At 49.9% G+C, this 16,218-nt stretch overlaps 1 pseudogene; it reads right to left on the minus strand.

The window, feature by feature from the left end:
- Positions 1–351: 351 nt before the first annotated feature.
- LOC125553196 lies at positions 352–15,006 on the minus strand (annotated as a pseudogene).
- Positions 15,007–16,218: the final 1,212 nt, after the last annotated feature.

Consider the following 16,218-nt stretch of genomic DNA (forward strand, 5'->3'; position numbering starts at 1 on the left):
TGCATTGGTGCCAACGTTTTTAACTTGAGAAACAATGGGCAGTAGGCGTCCACCATAGTTCCTCTTGTAGCATAATAACACAACACATTCAGACTTTCAGAGTAAATCTGACAGTCAGCCTTGACATCCTTATGCTGCAGCCTGACAACATGTTTTCTTCCGCACTTTTATCACGCGCGGTGGATCAGTATTTCTCTTGATGAAATATCACCACCAGAACAAAATGGAAACCATAGAATCCTACATTTCAAGAGGCTACTCAGGAACATATCTTTCAGTCACTTGAGCAAACTGAGCATAGAGTACAGCTCACCCGTAAGTAATATACATGCGAGCAAAAACCAAAATGTCCTATTCCTTGACACGCAGCGCTGAGTATTCTCGTTTGATTGCGGAGACTTCTGCGTAGACGTCCGGCATTGTCGGCCGATCTTTTGGTATCGCCGTGGAGCATGAGAGACCAAGCTGAGCAAGCTGCATAATGCAGCTCAGCATTCCCACCATTGCATGGTTTCCTTGGTCTAGGTTTATGTCCACGCCTTCGTCTCCGAAATTTTGGATGATGACATTAGGATCAAGTATCTCGTGGATCTTCGTAGGAAATGCATTTCCCACAAATTTCTGAAGGCTCAGGCCATTCTTGAACAGCTCATCTGTTGGGCGTTTCCCCGTGAGCATTTCTAGGATGATAATTCCATAGCTATACACATCGCCCGCTGTTGAGATCTTGTTCCCGATGCCATACTCTGCATTGTTTAAATTTCAGTTATCTTAGAACAATGATTATTGAAAACTATATAAAGGTTCCTTTTGAATAAAGGAAAAGTGAAACCCGAATCATATTAGGGAGTAAAGATGATAATAATAATAATAATAATAATAATAATAATAATAATAATAATATAGTAAATGTTTACCTGGTGCAATGTATCCAATTGATCCTCTTGGTCCTGCTGAGCTCGTAGAAGTGTTAGAAGGGAGAGAGGGAGATTGGTGGAATAGTTCGTTGTATTGCTTGAGCCTCGTGGGCATATATATAGGAGTACATGATCTACTTGGAGTACAAGGCAAGCCAGAATATTTCCTAGTCTAAGCTATGTTTTCTAATACAATCACGTTACTCAACATCCCCTCGCAGTCACAACAGTAGAGACGCAGACGGTGAGACTGGAGAAGAATCCGAAGGCAAGCCGACGGACACCCCCCCCCCCCCCCACAGTCGTAATGGTCGACGCATCGCGGAGTCGTGGCTGGAGTGGAAACCAACGAGGTTGCTCAAGCAGGCGGTAGCCCTTTGTGCCGTTGTCGATGTAGCCAAGAGCGTGGGTGGTGGAGCCGTGGTCGAGGTAGCCGTGCGAAGAATGCCGTGGTCGATGTCGAGTCGAGGTGGCCGGTGTCGAGGAAGTCGCCGTAGAGCTGCGGGTGCAAGAGGGCGCCGAGTTAGCATGGGCGCAGTGGTGTCGAAGTAGGGGTGCGCCCGGAAGAAAATGTTGTTGACGACGCGTCGCGGCGGGTTTGCCAAGCCCGGGGACACATCATAGACGAAGGCACGCGCCGGTGTTGCCAGCACCGGGCATGCATAGACGGACGAAGACGAAGTTGACGAAACGTCGACCAGGCTTGCCAGGCCCGGGAACACGTCGTGGATGAAGGCACGCATCAGTGTTGCCAGCACCGGGCATGCGTAGACGAGGGATGTAACGCCCCGAGACCGATGTGCCAGGTGTCGTTCAGTTATTCGTTGTTGTTGCCTTGTCATTGCTTGCGTGTCATGCATTGCATATCATGTCGTCATGTGCATTTCATTTGCATATGTGTTCGTCTCATGCATTCGAGCATTTTCCCCGTTGTCCGTTTTGCAATCCAGCGTTCCGTTCTTCTCCGGTGGTCATTTCTACCTTTCTTTCATGTGTGGGGATTAAACGTTTCCGGATTGAACCGTGACTTGCCAAGCGGCCTTGGTTTACTACCGGTAGACAGCCTGTCAAGTTTCGTATCATTTGGACTTCGTTTGATACTCCAACGGTTAACCGAGGGACCGAAAAGGCCTCGTGTGTGTTGCAGCCCAACACCCCTCCAATTTGGCCCAAAACCCACCTAACTCTGCTCCATCATCTCGGTCGTTCGATCACGATCGCGTGGCCGAAAACCGCACCTCGTTTGGACTCTCCTAGCTCCTTATGCCTATAAATACGTGATCCCTTCCAAAATTTCACGGTGCAACCCTAATCCTCTCCCCTCTGCCTCGTTTTCCGCGCCCGACCACATCGCCTTCGCCACTTGGCGCCGCCTGTGCGGCCAGCGCCGCCGCAGCCGCCGCCCTCCACCACCAGGAAGCCGCCACGTCGCCCCTGTCCTCCCCCAACCTCCCGCGGCCTTGCCAGGCCCGAGAGGGGCCCGCGGAGCCCATCTGTAGCGCCGTCGCAGCCCACGCGCGCCCGCCTCCCCTTCGCCTTGCCGGATCTGCGCAGCGCCGCCGCCCCTTTGCCGGTCATCACCGGAGTTCCCCGCCGCCACCTCGTTCGTCGCCGGATCTTCACCACCGCGGTCAGATCCGGGCTCCCCGTGCCCGGATCCGTCCATTCCCGCAGGCCCCGCCGTGCCCGCCTGCCGGATCTGCCTCGCCCCGCCGCCTCAGGCCATCACCGGACTCTGCCGCCGCCACCATGGGTCGCCTCGGCCTCGGCGGAAGGTCGGGGAAGAGATCCCCCTCGCACAGCCCGCCCCCGCCTTCGGCCCAGATCCGCGGCCAGCATCGCCGGCCCAGCTCCCCGCGGTCCAGCGCGAGCGCCCCAAGGCCCAGCTCCAGCCGGCCTCGCCTCGGCCTCCTTCCTCCTCTACCGGGCCAAGCCCAGGGTGAGCCGCCCCAGCGCCCCCTCCTCTTGTTATTTTTTTTTCCTGCCGTTGGTCTTGCCTAGTGCACTGTTCAGATGCGGCCCGTGCCATGTTTTTCCCAGTTCTACGAATTTAGCTATTTATCCAGAGATTGCCAGTTTTGCAGATTAGACCCTCATGTTCATGCATTTAATAACTCACAATTGGTGCATCGGATTAAAATGTTTTATATATGAAACTTGCTCAGAATTTTGTGTAGATTAATAATATCCAACTTTCATCTATGTTTGAAATGCTTAAAATGTTGTTTGCATTAATTTGCTCCTATGCCATGCTAAAATGATTTAATTCATAACTAAATAACCGTAGCTCCGTTTTTAATAATCTTTATATGTAAATGGGGTAGAATTTTGCCTAGTTTAACATGGTGGCATCATCTTGCATGTTTAACAACTCTAAAATTGTGTTTAGGGCAGAACAGTACCAAATCTATAATATGCTCATGGGGAGTTTCCGGAATTGTTGTTCGTTGCTTCCGGCCTCATTTAAACTTGCCTAGATAGGTAGTTTTGTTTTGCTTCACCCTCTTGCCATGTTTAACAACATTTAATATTGTTGGGGTACATAAACGAGAGAGAACTAAATAATTGATGTGGTGTTTCGTCAATATGCAACCCGTTGCATATTGAGCTCCACTTAATTTGTAGGATTGCTTGTGCTCTTTGCCATGACATGCTTCTTTAAACTGGTCATGCATCATACTTGATTGTGCATCATGCCATGTTGATGTGTTGGTTGTTTACTATGTTGTGTGCTTCTTTTCCGGTGATTGCTTCTTCGGGTTGGTTCCGATAACATCGAGTTTGTGAGGACCCGTTCGTCTACGTTCCGTTTGTCTTCTTCATGGACTCGTTCTTCTTCCTTGCGGGATTTCAGGCAAGATGATCATACCCTCGAAATCACTACTATCTTTGCTATGCTAGTTTGCTCGCTCTTTTGCTATGCCAATGCTACGATGCCTACCTTTTGCTTGTCAGCCTCCCAATTGCCATGTCAAACCTCTAACCCACCTTGTCCTAGCAAACCGTTGATTGGCTATATTACCGCTTTGCTCAGCCCCTCTTATAGCGTTGCTAGTTGCAGGTGAAGATTGGAGGCCGTTCCTTATTTGGAACATTTATTTACTTGTTGGGATATCACGTTGTATCTTATTTAATTAATGCATCTATATACTTGGTAAAGGGTGGAAGGCTCGGCCTTATGCCTGGTGTTTTGTTCCACTCTTGCCGCCCTAGTTTCCGTCATATCGGTGTTATGTTCCCGGATTTTGCGTCCCTTACGCGGTTGGGCTATTATGGGAACCCCTTGACAGTTCGCCTTAAGTAAAGCTCCTCCAGCAATGCCCAACATTGGTTTTACCATTTGCCACCTAGCCTTTTCTTTTCCCTTGGGAGTCACGCTCCTGAGGGTCATCATTATTTTACCCCCCCCCCCCGGGCCAGTGCTCCTCTGAGTGTTGGTCCAACTGAGCGATGTCCGAGGCTACCAGGGGCAACTCTGGGCTGGCTTACCCGACGTCTGGCTCATCTGAGTGTGCCCTGAGAAAGAGATATGTGCAGCTCCTATCGGGATTTGTCGGCACATTCGGGTGGTGTTGCTGGTTTAGTTTTACCCTGTCGAAATGTCTTGTTGTACCGGGATACCGAGCCTGATCGGAACGTCTCGGGTGGAGGTCTATTCCTTCGTTGACCGTGAGAGCTTGTCATGGGCTAAGTTGGGACACCCCTGCAGGGATTTAAACTTTCGAAAGCCGTGCCCGCGGTTATGGGCAGATGGGAATTTGTTAACGTCCGGTTGTAGAAAACCTAAACTTGACCTTAATTAAAATGAATCAACAGCGTGTGTAACCGTGATGGTCTCTTTCCGGCGGAGTCCGGGAAGTGAACACAGTTGTTGGAGTTATGCTTGACGTAGGTTGTTATAGGATCACTTCTTGATCATACTCTTATCGACCGTGCTTTGCCTTCTCTTCTCGCTCTCTTTTGCGTATGTTAGCCACCATACATGCTAGTCGCTTGCTGCAGCTCCACCTCATACCTTTACCTTACCCATGAGCTTAAATAGTCTTGATCGCGAGGGTGCGAGATTGCTGAGTCCCCGTGGCTCACAGTTACTTCCAAAACCAGCTTGCAGGTGCCGATGAGTCCGTGCAGATGACGCAACCAAGCTCAGGAGGAGCTCGTTGAAGATCTTGTCCTCTGTGTTGTTTTCCGTTCTAGTTGATCAGTAGTGGAGCCTAGTTGGGGTCGATCGGGGACCTTTGTCGCATTTGGGGTTCTTCTTTTATTTTGGTTCCGTAGACGGACCTTGATTGTATTTGGTTGATGTAATGCTTTATTCATGTAATTGTGTGAAGTGGCGATTGTAAGCCAACTATGTATCTTTTTTCCTTTATATATTACATGGGTTGTGTGAAGATTACCTCACTTGCGACATATGCCTTCAATGCAATTATGCCTCTAAGTCGTGCCTCGACACGTGGGAGATATAGTCGCATCGAGGGTGTTACAAGGGACCTGCACGAGCTGTACGCCATGTCGGAGAAGTCGGAGGGGCCAGCAGAGAAGAACTCAACGACGATTGTGGCGTCCATCGGCACGGGGTCGATGTCACCAACGGTGGTCGGAGTAGACGAAGTGGTCGGGGTAGATGACGGCAACGCTGGCGACGGGCTGGTGCTTGACGAAGATGAAGGGAGGTGGACGGGCGGCGGCGACGGCTACAGGGGTAGCAGCGGCTGCGGCCGAAGAAGAACGGCGGAGGCGGCCTGACAGCGGCGGCGGCGGCTAAGTTAGGAGCGCGGCGGCGGTGCTCGAAGTAGGCGAGTAGAACCCAACAACATGACGAAGACCAGCGCGGACGGTGGCGTTCCCGCGCCAAGGGAGACGGCGCGGCGCATACCACGGGAGGTCGACGCGCGGTGACGGCGGAGTGGACCGCGGACCGCGGCGCTACGGCCCGAAGGGGCGACGCAGCGGCGGTAGGCGCGTCGGGGCAACGGCGGGAAGACCTCGGGGCGGCGTCGGGGGCCGCGGACCGCGACGTTGCGGCCCGAAGGGGCGACACAACGGCGATTCGCGAGTCGGTGCAACCGCGGGGACGGCTCAGGACGGCGGCGTGGACCGCGTGCCACGCTCGCTACGGCCCGACGGGGCGACGCAGCGGCGGCACGAGGGTCGACGCAGCCACGGGACGGCCTAGAGCGGACGCCCTCGGGGCGGCGGGGGACCGCGGGCCGCGGCACTACGGCCCGAAGGGGCGACGCAGCGGTGACGCGGGTCGGTGCAGTCGGGAGAAGAACCACGGGGCAGCGGCGCTGCGGCCCGACGGGGCGAGGCAGCGGCAGCCCGATGCTCGATCGGTGGAGAGGTGCGCTGAACTCGGGGACGATCTTCACGGGACCTGCGGAGGCGCGTGCAACCGACGGGCCAGGTCGGTCCCGCGGCATAGATGAGGCGGATCGCGGCGGCGAGCGGGTGATCAAGCCGATCGCGCGCGAGGTCAGGGACGCTGCTTGGTGGAGGCGTGGTGACGACGGAGTCCGAGATGAAGCCGGCGGCGGCGGGCGGCAGGGCGGCTATGATTGGCCGCCACATGACGCGAGGCCACCGGGTCGGGGTGATGCAGGAGTCCCGGTCGGAGCAGGGCGGTGACGGCCGGCGTAGATCGACGGGCGGGACGTCGCGCGAACGGCGGCGGTGAAGGGCCGCCGCATGACGCGAGGCTGCCGGGTCGGGGCGACCGGCGGGCTGACGCGCGGACGACGCGCGAGGCCGCCGGGTCGGTGAAGAAGCCGGCCAATCGCGCCGGTGTTGGAGTAGAGGCGCACGGGGTCGACGGCGGCGGTGGGCGACACAAACCGGATCACATAGATCGGAAAACCAAAAAGTAGACGCCGATCAAAGCGACCGGCGAGAGAGAGAGAAAACCCGGATTAAAGGATCGGAAAAAAAACTCTCTAGGACAGCCGGTCAACACGGCCGGCGGACGAACCCTAGGTACGGGCGGCGCGGCCCCCGGCGGCGGTCATGGAGGCCGACCGCCCCGGGGGCGGCGCGCAGGTGCGGAAGCGGCGGCGGCTAGGGTTTAGGATCGACTTGCGATAGATACCATGTTAGAAGGGAGAGAGGGAGATTGGGGGAATAGTTCGTTGTATTGCTTGAGCCTCGTGGGCATATGTATAGGAGTACATGATCTACTTGGAGTACAAGGCAAGCCAGAATATTTCCTAGTTTAAGCTATGTTTCCTAATACAATCACGTTACTCAACAAGAAGTAATGGTACTTGAAGAGTTATGATTTTGAAGGAACTTGGCTAACCCAAAGTCACTGAGACGGGCACCCATGACATCATCTAGTAGCATATTGCGAGGCTTCAAATCACAATGGACTATAGGGGGCATGCAACTGTTATGTAAATAATCCAGTGCAGCAGCCATATCCACTGCGATTGTTACTCTGGAGCCCAAACTCAATGGTCTTCTCGTTTCCGAATAAATCCAGCACTCTAGGGTGCTGTTAGCCATGTATTCAATAATAAGAGCCTTAATCATTCCCTTTGTTGTCCCATGTTGAGCAGGCAGAAATCACCCTTACAAGATTATGATGACGAGTGTTTCTGAAGGCCTCACACTCGGCAGCAAAGCTTTTTGGTGCTCCAAGTTGATCAAGCTTGAAAACTTTTACAGCAATAATCATTCCATTTGTTTCAGACTCAAGTACACCCTTGTATACTGATCCATATGCCCCTGAACCAACCAAGTTGTCTGGAGAGAAACCATTTGTCGCTTTGGCTAAATCAGCATATGAGAAGCTCTTCATCTCCGTGTATGATGGATGATCTGAATGTTTAGATCTCTTACTCCTCCTCTTCAAGAGAATAAATACTACACATGACATACAGACCAAAGCAAGAGCCGCCACACTGATCCCAGTTATCTTTAGAGTACGCCAAGTGCGCCTGTGTCTGGATGACGCGGAGCAAAGTGGCAGTTGTAGCATCGGGGAAGTGGAACACAACATACTATTCCCTTGGACAATTTTTTTTCTTTTCGAAAAGGGGGCCTCCCCGGCCTCTGCATCAGCATGATGCATACGGCCATCTTATTAATAAAATGGTTCAACAAGGTCTCAATGTCTCCGCAAGTAAAAAAAGATAAGACAAAAGGCTCACACAGAACCAAAAGGCTAGATACACTGACTAGCCAAAAGAGATAAACCACAACCGGTTGGCTCGAAAATAGACAGGGAAACTAATTGCCTATCCTATTACATGACCGTCATCCAAACCGGTTGAAGATATCCCGAGCTACCGTCTCCCAGCGGGTAGATCCAGTAACCAAACGCTCCCTGGCCTCCGTCGGAGTGAGTAGCGACCAGGAACGGATCAGCGCCGTAGTTCTGAAGATAACCTGCAAAAAATGAATGTTTGTTGTTCTGTTAAAAACCAAATCATTTCTGCAATTCCAGAGCGCCCACACCAAGGCGCACACTCCCACACGAATATGTCTTGCTAACCCGGGCTCTACCCTGTTTAGCCATGTTCCAAATAACGTGTTGACTGAATTCGGTGGAGAAATATTGAAAGCAATATGGACAGTCCTCCATAAAACTCTAGCTAGTGGGCAATCAAGAAAAAGATGTTTAATTGTTTCACCCCGATCACAGAAACTACACCTAGTAGGCCCTGTCCAATTACGCTTTGTCAAGTTGTCCTTCGTTAAAATAACTTGTTTGTGTAGAAACCACATAAACACTTTGATTTTCAAAAGAACTTTGACATCCCACACATGCTTGGTGCTAGGAATCAAGCTCGAATTGATGACATCAACATACATTGATTTAACTGTAAATTCACCCGACCTAGTGAGATTCCAGCGTAATCTATCGGGTTGTTGTGAAAGTTGGACATTCATCAGTCTCGTAACTAGATGTAGCCGATCTTCCCAACGATTACCCACTAACGGCCTTCTAAACTGAATATTAAGGGGGATCGAATGGAACACCGTTGCAACGAAAGCCTCACGTCGTTGAACAATACGATATAACGACGGGTATTGGATGGCAAGGGGCGCCCCTCCGAGCCAAGTATCCTCCCAGAATCTCGTACTAGCACCGTCACCAACAATAAACTTTGTCCTCTGAAACAATGAAAGCTTTACTTTCATAAGGCCTTTCCAAAAGGGTGAGTCATTCGGTCTTACTGTGACCTGAGACAACGTTTTGGTTTGAAGATACTTATTACGGAGGATTTGTGCCCAAGTGGCGTCAGTTCCGCTAGATAACTTCCACAACCACTTACTGAGAAGACATCTGTTCTTAACTTCAAGATTTTCAATCCCAAGACCCCCTTGGTCTTTCGGTCTACAGATGATATCCCACTTTGCTAAACGGTACTTTCTTTTTAGCTCATCACCTTGCCAAAAGAAACGGGATCGATAGAAGTCCAGTCTTTTCCTAACACCAACTGGGACTTCGAAAAAAGACAAAAGAAACATAGGCATACTCGTGAGAACTGAATTAATAAGAATTAAACGGCCTCCGTATGACATGAGCTTACCCTTCCAGCAACTCAGTTTCTTTTTGAATCGATCCTCAATACACTTCCATTCGTTGTTCGTGAGCTTACGATGGTGGATTGGAATTCCTAAGTATGTGAATGGCAAAGCCCCCAAATCACACCCAAACAATTGTTTGTAAGCCTCTTGTTCCTCATTGGCTCTACCAAAATAGAACAATTCGCTTTTATGAAAATTAATTTTGAGCCCAGTCAATTGTTCAAATAAACATAACACCAGCTTCATATTTCTCGCTTTTACCAAGTCATGCTCCATAAAGATGATAGTATCATCTGCGTACTGAAGAATGAAAATCCCTCCATCAACTAGATGAGGCACCAGGCCTCCCACTTGGCCAACCTCCTTGGCCCTTCCTATCAAAATTGCCAACATGTCCACAACAATGTTGAACAAGATAGGGGACATCGGATCCCCTTGCCTTAGGCCCTTGTGTGTCTGGAAGTAATGACCTATGTCGTCATTAACTTTAATTCCAACACTCCCCTTTTGCATATAAGATTCAACCTGGCGTCTCCAGACCTCATCGAAACCTTTCATACGCAAGGCCTGTTGTAGGAAAGGCCACTTAACTTTATCGTACGCCTTCTCGAAATCCACTTTAAAGATAACTCCATCTAGTTTCTTCGAATGGATTTCATGGAGCGTTTCATGCACGACCACCACCCCTTCCAGGATGTTTCTATCCGGCATGAAAGCAGTCTGAGACTGCTGCACCACAGAATGCGCAATCTGTGTGAGCCTATTGGTCCCAACCTTGGTAAAAATTTTGAAACTAACATTCAGCAGGCATATTGGCCTGAACTGCTCAATCCTCAGAGCATCTGTCTTCTTAGGAAGCAGTGTTATTGTTCCAAAATTTAAGTGAAAAAGTTGAAGCCGTCCAGAAAAGAGATCATGGAACATAGGAAGTAAATCCCCCTTAATAATATGCCAGCATTTTTTGTAAAACTCCGCCGGAAACCCATCCGGCCCGGGAGCCTTATTGTTTTTCATCTGTGAGATGGCATCAAAAACCTCCTTTTCCGAAAAAGGAGCAACCAGAATATCATTATCAGCAGCAGTTAGTTGAGGCACATCCTCATTCCTGGACTCATCGAGGGACACAGCACTATCCTCCGGAGGTCCAAATAACTGCTTATAATACTCGGTAATGTAAAGTTTCAGATTGTCTTGACCAACAATTGTTCCTTCCTCTTGCTCAAGCTGGAAAATTCTCTTCTTTCTGTGTTTGCCATTAGCAATCAGATGAAAGAATTGAGTGTTCGCATCCCCCTGGATCACTTTGAGAACTTTAGCCCGCAACGCCCACTTCAACTCTTCTTCGCGGAGAAGTTCCTTGAACCTCATCTCCGCATCGAGCTTAAATTGGAACTCAGCAGGTTGCAAAATTGTTGATTCGGCTTTAATGTCGAGAGACTGTATAAGAGCAAGAAGCCTGTCCTTCTCAATCTTATATGTCCCACTAAGGTGTTTAGCCCAGCCCCGTAGGAAACTCCTCTAATCTTATTTTGCCATCTCTCGACAGACGATTTGCCTCCTCTATCTGTAGCCCATTCCCTGGCTATTAGATCTAGGAAACCTTCTCGTTCAAACCAAGCCAGTTCGAAGGAGAAAGTATTTTTGTTTCCCACATGATTGGGCTCGCCTGAGTCCACGAACAAAGGTGTGTGGTCCGAAATCCCGCGCGAGAGAGCCTGAACCGTCACGAGAGGATACTTCTGTTCCCACTCGACGCTTGCTAGTACCCGATCCAACTTCTCATATGTCGGATTAGGCAAAGAGTTGGCCCAGGTAAACTTTCGACCAGAAAGCTCGATCTCTCTCAGATCCAAGCTCTCAATGATGGTGTTAAACATAAAGGACCATCTTCCGTCAAAGTTATCGTTATTCTTTTCCTCTCTCCTCCGAATGATGTTGAAATCACCGCCAACCAGAATTGGGAGTTGCTCGGACCCGCAAATTCGAACCAGGTCAGCCAGAAACTCCGGTTTAAGCTCAGGTTGTGCGGCCCCATAAACCGCCACCAGAACCCAGTTAAACCCATCTGCTTTAGACCTAACCCGAAATTTGACCGTGAAGTCACCCATCACAACGCTACGGACCTCCAGTGAGTCACACCTCACACCAAGCAAGATCCCACCGGATCTCCCCCGCGGGGGAAGGCAATGCCAATCAAAATCGACACCCCCCGAAAGCGTGCTAAGAAACTATGGCGCAAAATTACCCCGACCAGTTTCAGAGAGGTCAATGAAATCTAATCGATGCTCTAAAGACGCTTCAGCGAGAAACCTTCGTTTAGCCAAGTCCTTCAGACCTCTGCTATTCCAGAATATTCCTTTCATAAGTCATCATGGAATTTTTTGGCCGTACGAATCCTAGCACTCCTACGTACCGCGGACGCGGGATACACCTTCCGCTTCCACTTATGTTTTGGTTTACTATTGACCTCCGTCCGGTCCTCATAACCGGGCTCTGGTGGTTGAATCACTACATCCTCTACACTAACTTCCTCCTCCTCGGATTCAACAGTGGGAGGAACAAGGTCCGCACAAAAATTGTCAAGCACTCTCACCCCCAACGCATCAATCTCAGCATCATTCATAGGTCTCACTGCCGCTAGGTTTCTAATGGTTTCTAAAGCACGTTCCGCTTCCAGATCAAGGAGATCGTTAACCGAGTTGGTAATTTCAGAATTGTTATTCCCAAGCGAAACCCCTACTTGATTTGCATTATTAATAATCTCATCCTTAGAAAAATGCAAAATAGAATTGGATAAGTTGACTGACATACCGGTTGTGACCTCAATGTCACGAAGCTTGGCCGCCCTCATAGCGCACCTTTGCTTCATGTCATCAACCTCCGGATAGTCCTGGAGACGAGAACTCATCCGTCTCCCTTCAGAGACCGGGTCTGGGATCCCGCCAAAGGCAATAACCTCCTCCCGAGTAGCGGCACTCGGAGGAGGCAGCGGCGAAGGACTCCCCCTGCGGACGGACGTAACGCCGGGGGTAGAAGGTGCCGGGGCCGCCTGCCTGAGCACCCCCCCACCACAGCCCTCAAGCCTGAGGGCGCCGCCGTCTCGACAGCCGGAGGTGCCGGAAGGACCGGGGCCACCTGCCCCTGACTCCCGCCCAGCGCCTCAGAAGAGACAGCCGTAGAAACCGGACCCGCACGGGAAACGTCCGAGGCCACCTGCCCCAGACGGACCCCTCCTCGGCCGGCCAACGACGGCGAGGCCGCCATCACCGGCGAGAGGGTAGAAGGAGAGGGAGTCGTGGCCGCCTGCCCCGAACTCCCCCCCCCCCTCGGTAGAACCACCGAGTCCGCCGCCATCCGGCTGCACGAGAATTTTCAAATATGCCCCCTTGTGGCATTTGACCGTCAAGGTCGTTGAAGGACAAGTTGAGAAGCTTCAGAGATTTGAAGGACTGGAAAAAGTTCGGAATTTCACCACTCAAGTTGTTTCCAGATAGATCGATCTCAGAAATACCTCCCAAATTGACGAAAGACTGAGGAATTCGGCCATCAAGAAAATTACCCTCTAGGTGAAGGGACTCTAAGCGGACACAAGCGCCTAGAGTAGTTGGAATGTGGCCAGAAAGACGGTTGTTGGAAAAATTCAGTGGGCCTATATTAATCAAGCCACCAATCTCCTGTGGAATCTGTCCAGAAAGTTGGTTGTGGGACAAATCCAAACCTGCAGATAAAGAGTCAAGAAAGAAGAGCTCTCTTGGTATGCTCTCGCTCAACGCGTTACACAAAAGGTTGATAGTGATTAAACTCTGGCAATCACCTAGCTCCCTAGGAATGGTTCCACTGAGATTGTTATCTTGCAAGAATAGCTTGGTTAGTTGACGGAGTTTGCCTATCGAACGTGGAATCTTTCCAGAAAGTCTGTTCTGTGACAAGTCTACGGAACTCAAGTTTGCAAGGTTTCCGATTGCGTCGGGGAGATCACCCGCAAACTGGTTCTGCTCCATTCTAAGAAATGAGAGGTTTGTGAGGTTCCCTAGCTCTGGTGGTATGCTACCAGACATCTTATTTGCGTGCAGAACCAAAGCCTGTAGGCTATTTGCAAGCCTACCAACTGAACTTGGCAGATTTCCTTGCATCATGTTGGTTCCCAAAGACAGGACCTGCAGCTGCGTGCAATTTGCCAACGAGGAGAGGAATGACCAGTCTCCAGCTTCTAGCTGATTACTTGCCAGAATTAGCTCTTCTAGGTTAGAAAGAGACCCAAAAGAAGTGATAATGCCATAGAATGCATTAGCCCCTAGGTTAATGGAAAGGAAATTGGTTGCGTTGGCTAGCGATGCAGGGATTTTTCCTCCAACCTTATTTTGTTGCAATATGAATGTTTGGATGCTTGGAAGTGTATATCCGATGTCAAATGGAAGTTCCCCAACAAAATTGTTAACAGCTAAACTAAGGTAGGTGAGTGAAGACATGTTGAATATGGAGAACGGGATAGTCCCTGACAGAATGTTGTAAGAAACATCTAGTTCTTGCAAGTTTGGGATTTTTGCTACACTCACTGGGATACTGCCTTTGAAACTGTTGGCCGCAAGCAGAAGGAATCGAAGGGAAGAAAAATTACCCAGAGTCGACGGTATGGTGCCTGCAAGACTATTCACCGACAATATAAGAGCTTGCAAGGGTGAATTGAAATTTGGAACGACCGCAGGTATTGACCCAGAAAAATTGTTCCATCCAAGGGCTAATCTTTGAAGCGATGTGCTGTTGAAAAGAGCAGGAGGTATCTCTCCGTCGAGGTTGTTTCTTACCAAGTTCAACACCTGAAGAGATGAACTATGAGCAAGTGCCGACGTAATGGGTCCTGTGAGGGAGTTGTTTGCGAGGATGACAGAAACAAGGGAGTTCGAGCTGCTGCTTCCAAGTGAAAGCGGAATGCTGCCTGTCAAGCTATTGCGAGAAAGGCGTAAACAGAGAGATTGCGGAGCGTCCCGAGGCTTTCCGGGATATCTCCGCTGAGCTTGTTGTTCCCAACATCAATCACCTGGAGGGATGTGAAGGACAGAGTGTTGGGGATGGAACCAGTAAGGCTGTTGGATCTGAGGTTAAGGTAGCTCAACCTGCTCAGCTGCCCAAGCTGCGCTGGTATGTGGCCGCTCAGCAGATTTTCCGGGAAGTGGATTCTTGAGAGAAGGGTGAGGTTGGCGATGCAGGGTGGTATCCGGCCATTGAGGCCGGAGTTCTCGAGGTCCAGCGCGACAACGCGAGATGCGTTGCAAGTGACACCGAGCCAGCTGCAAAAAGGGAGGGAGTTGTTCTGCACCCATGAGCCAAGGACGGAGTTGGGGCTGTTAGAGAGATGGAGCTTCAAGCAAAGGAGGGTTTCGAAGTCAGTGGTGTTAGATGAAGAAGAAGAAGCAGCGGCAGCGAGGCTCACAAGAGAGGTTAGAACAGCAATGGCTAGGAGCCTTCTTGGTCTGTCGTCACACATGTTGTGCTTCTTCAGTAAGCTGCGTGTTTCTTTGTACTAGTGATATGCTGCACTTATACAAGGAGGATAGGTGAGCTGCAAGCTCCTTCCTTGCTATTTCTTTCATGTGTGCCGCTAAATTCTTCTTCCACATCTGCACCTAACGTACTTTCTTGCTATTTCTGCCATGTGAGGAATTCAACTCTTCTCGGTCCTAGTCTCAGACTACCTTTCCCACCGGCTACCTTGGTCCTCAATCACCACATAATTGAAAGATAATCTTTTGGACTACCTCTGTCTGTCTCAGATGCCAAAAAGAATGTATATATGTACACTTGGCCACTTGGCCACTTGGCTGTTATAGGAACCCAACTCGATCGTTCCCTATGATCTAGAATATAGATACCGTTTAAGATAACTATAGTAATTGATAAGATCTTTGAGGTGGCACTTTGACTAGCAATTTAAATCTAAAAAATATTTTTTTTAAATATTACATGATATTTTCTTATTTAGTGATGGTCAAAACTGTAAAAGTTTGACCGGCAGTAATTGTAACATAATGACTAATATGTTCCTGAAATTACCAACAGATTAGAAAAACCGACTGGACAAATTACTCTGTAGTCTGTACTCCACATGATACTCGTGCAAGGAGTTGTCAGTCAATGTACACCAGTTCTTCATGCAATTTCTCCCCTTTAATTCCATGCGATGGCAATTGCAGCTGAGGTAAGCATATGATTCCCCAACCCTCTCTTGGTTCCAACATGTACAGCCAAGGTGACCACTTGGCCAATAATATAATATATATGGACCCACTTTTTGTTGAAAAAATGAGCAATTTACCCAATGATTTTATTAACAGAAATACTAGATAAAGCATGGCTAGTATAGCAATGATAAAATAAGCCATGCGATTTGACAAAGAGAAGGTAAACAACAGCCCTCAGTCAAATTTTCGTAGGTGGGCGTGGCAAACTTATTTACCCCTAGGGTTTTTCTAGGGTTCCACTTTCCTCCCGCGGCGACCGCGAGAGTTCCCCTATCTACCTACGGGTTCCCATTGATTTGAGCGCTGATCCGGCGCGGGCGCGGTCTAGATCGCATCCTGGTACAGCTGCGCATGTTGCGGTCGTGTTGCATGGCTGGGAAGGAGACGATGACGCCGGTGGCGGCGAGCGGATCTGGCGGCGGTAATGGAGAAAATAGCAGGGAAACAGGGCCGAACTTGGAGGACAAGTTTGCGGGTCTAAACCTGCATGGAGAAGAGGAGGAGGATCTCGATCTCTTTGCAGAGAT

This window comes from Triticum urartu, chromosome 4 (genome assembly GCF_003073215.2).
Source record: "Triticum urartu cultivar G1812 chromosome 4, Tu2.1, whole genome shotgun sequence".
In the NCBI taxonomy this organism is placed as follows: domain Eukaryota; kingdom Viridiplantae; phylum Streptophyta; class Magnoliopsida; order Poales; family Poaceae; genus Triticum; species Triticum urartu.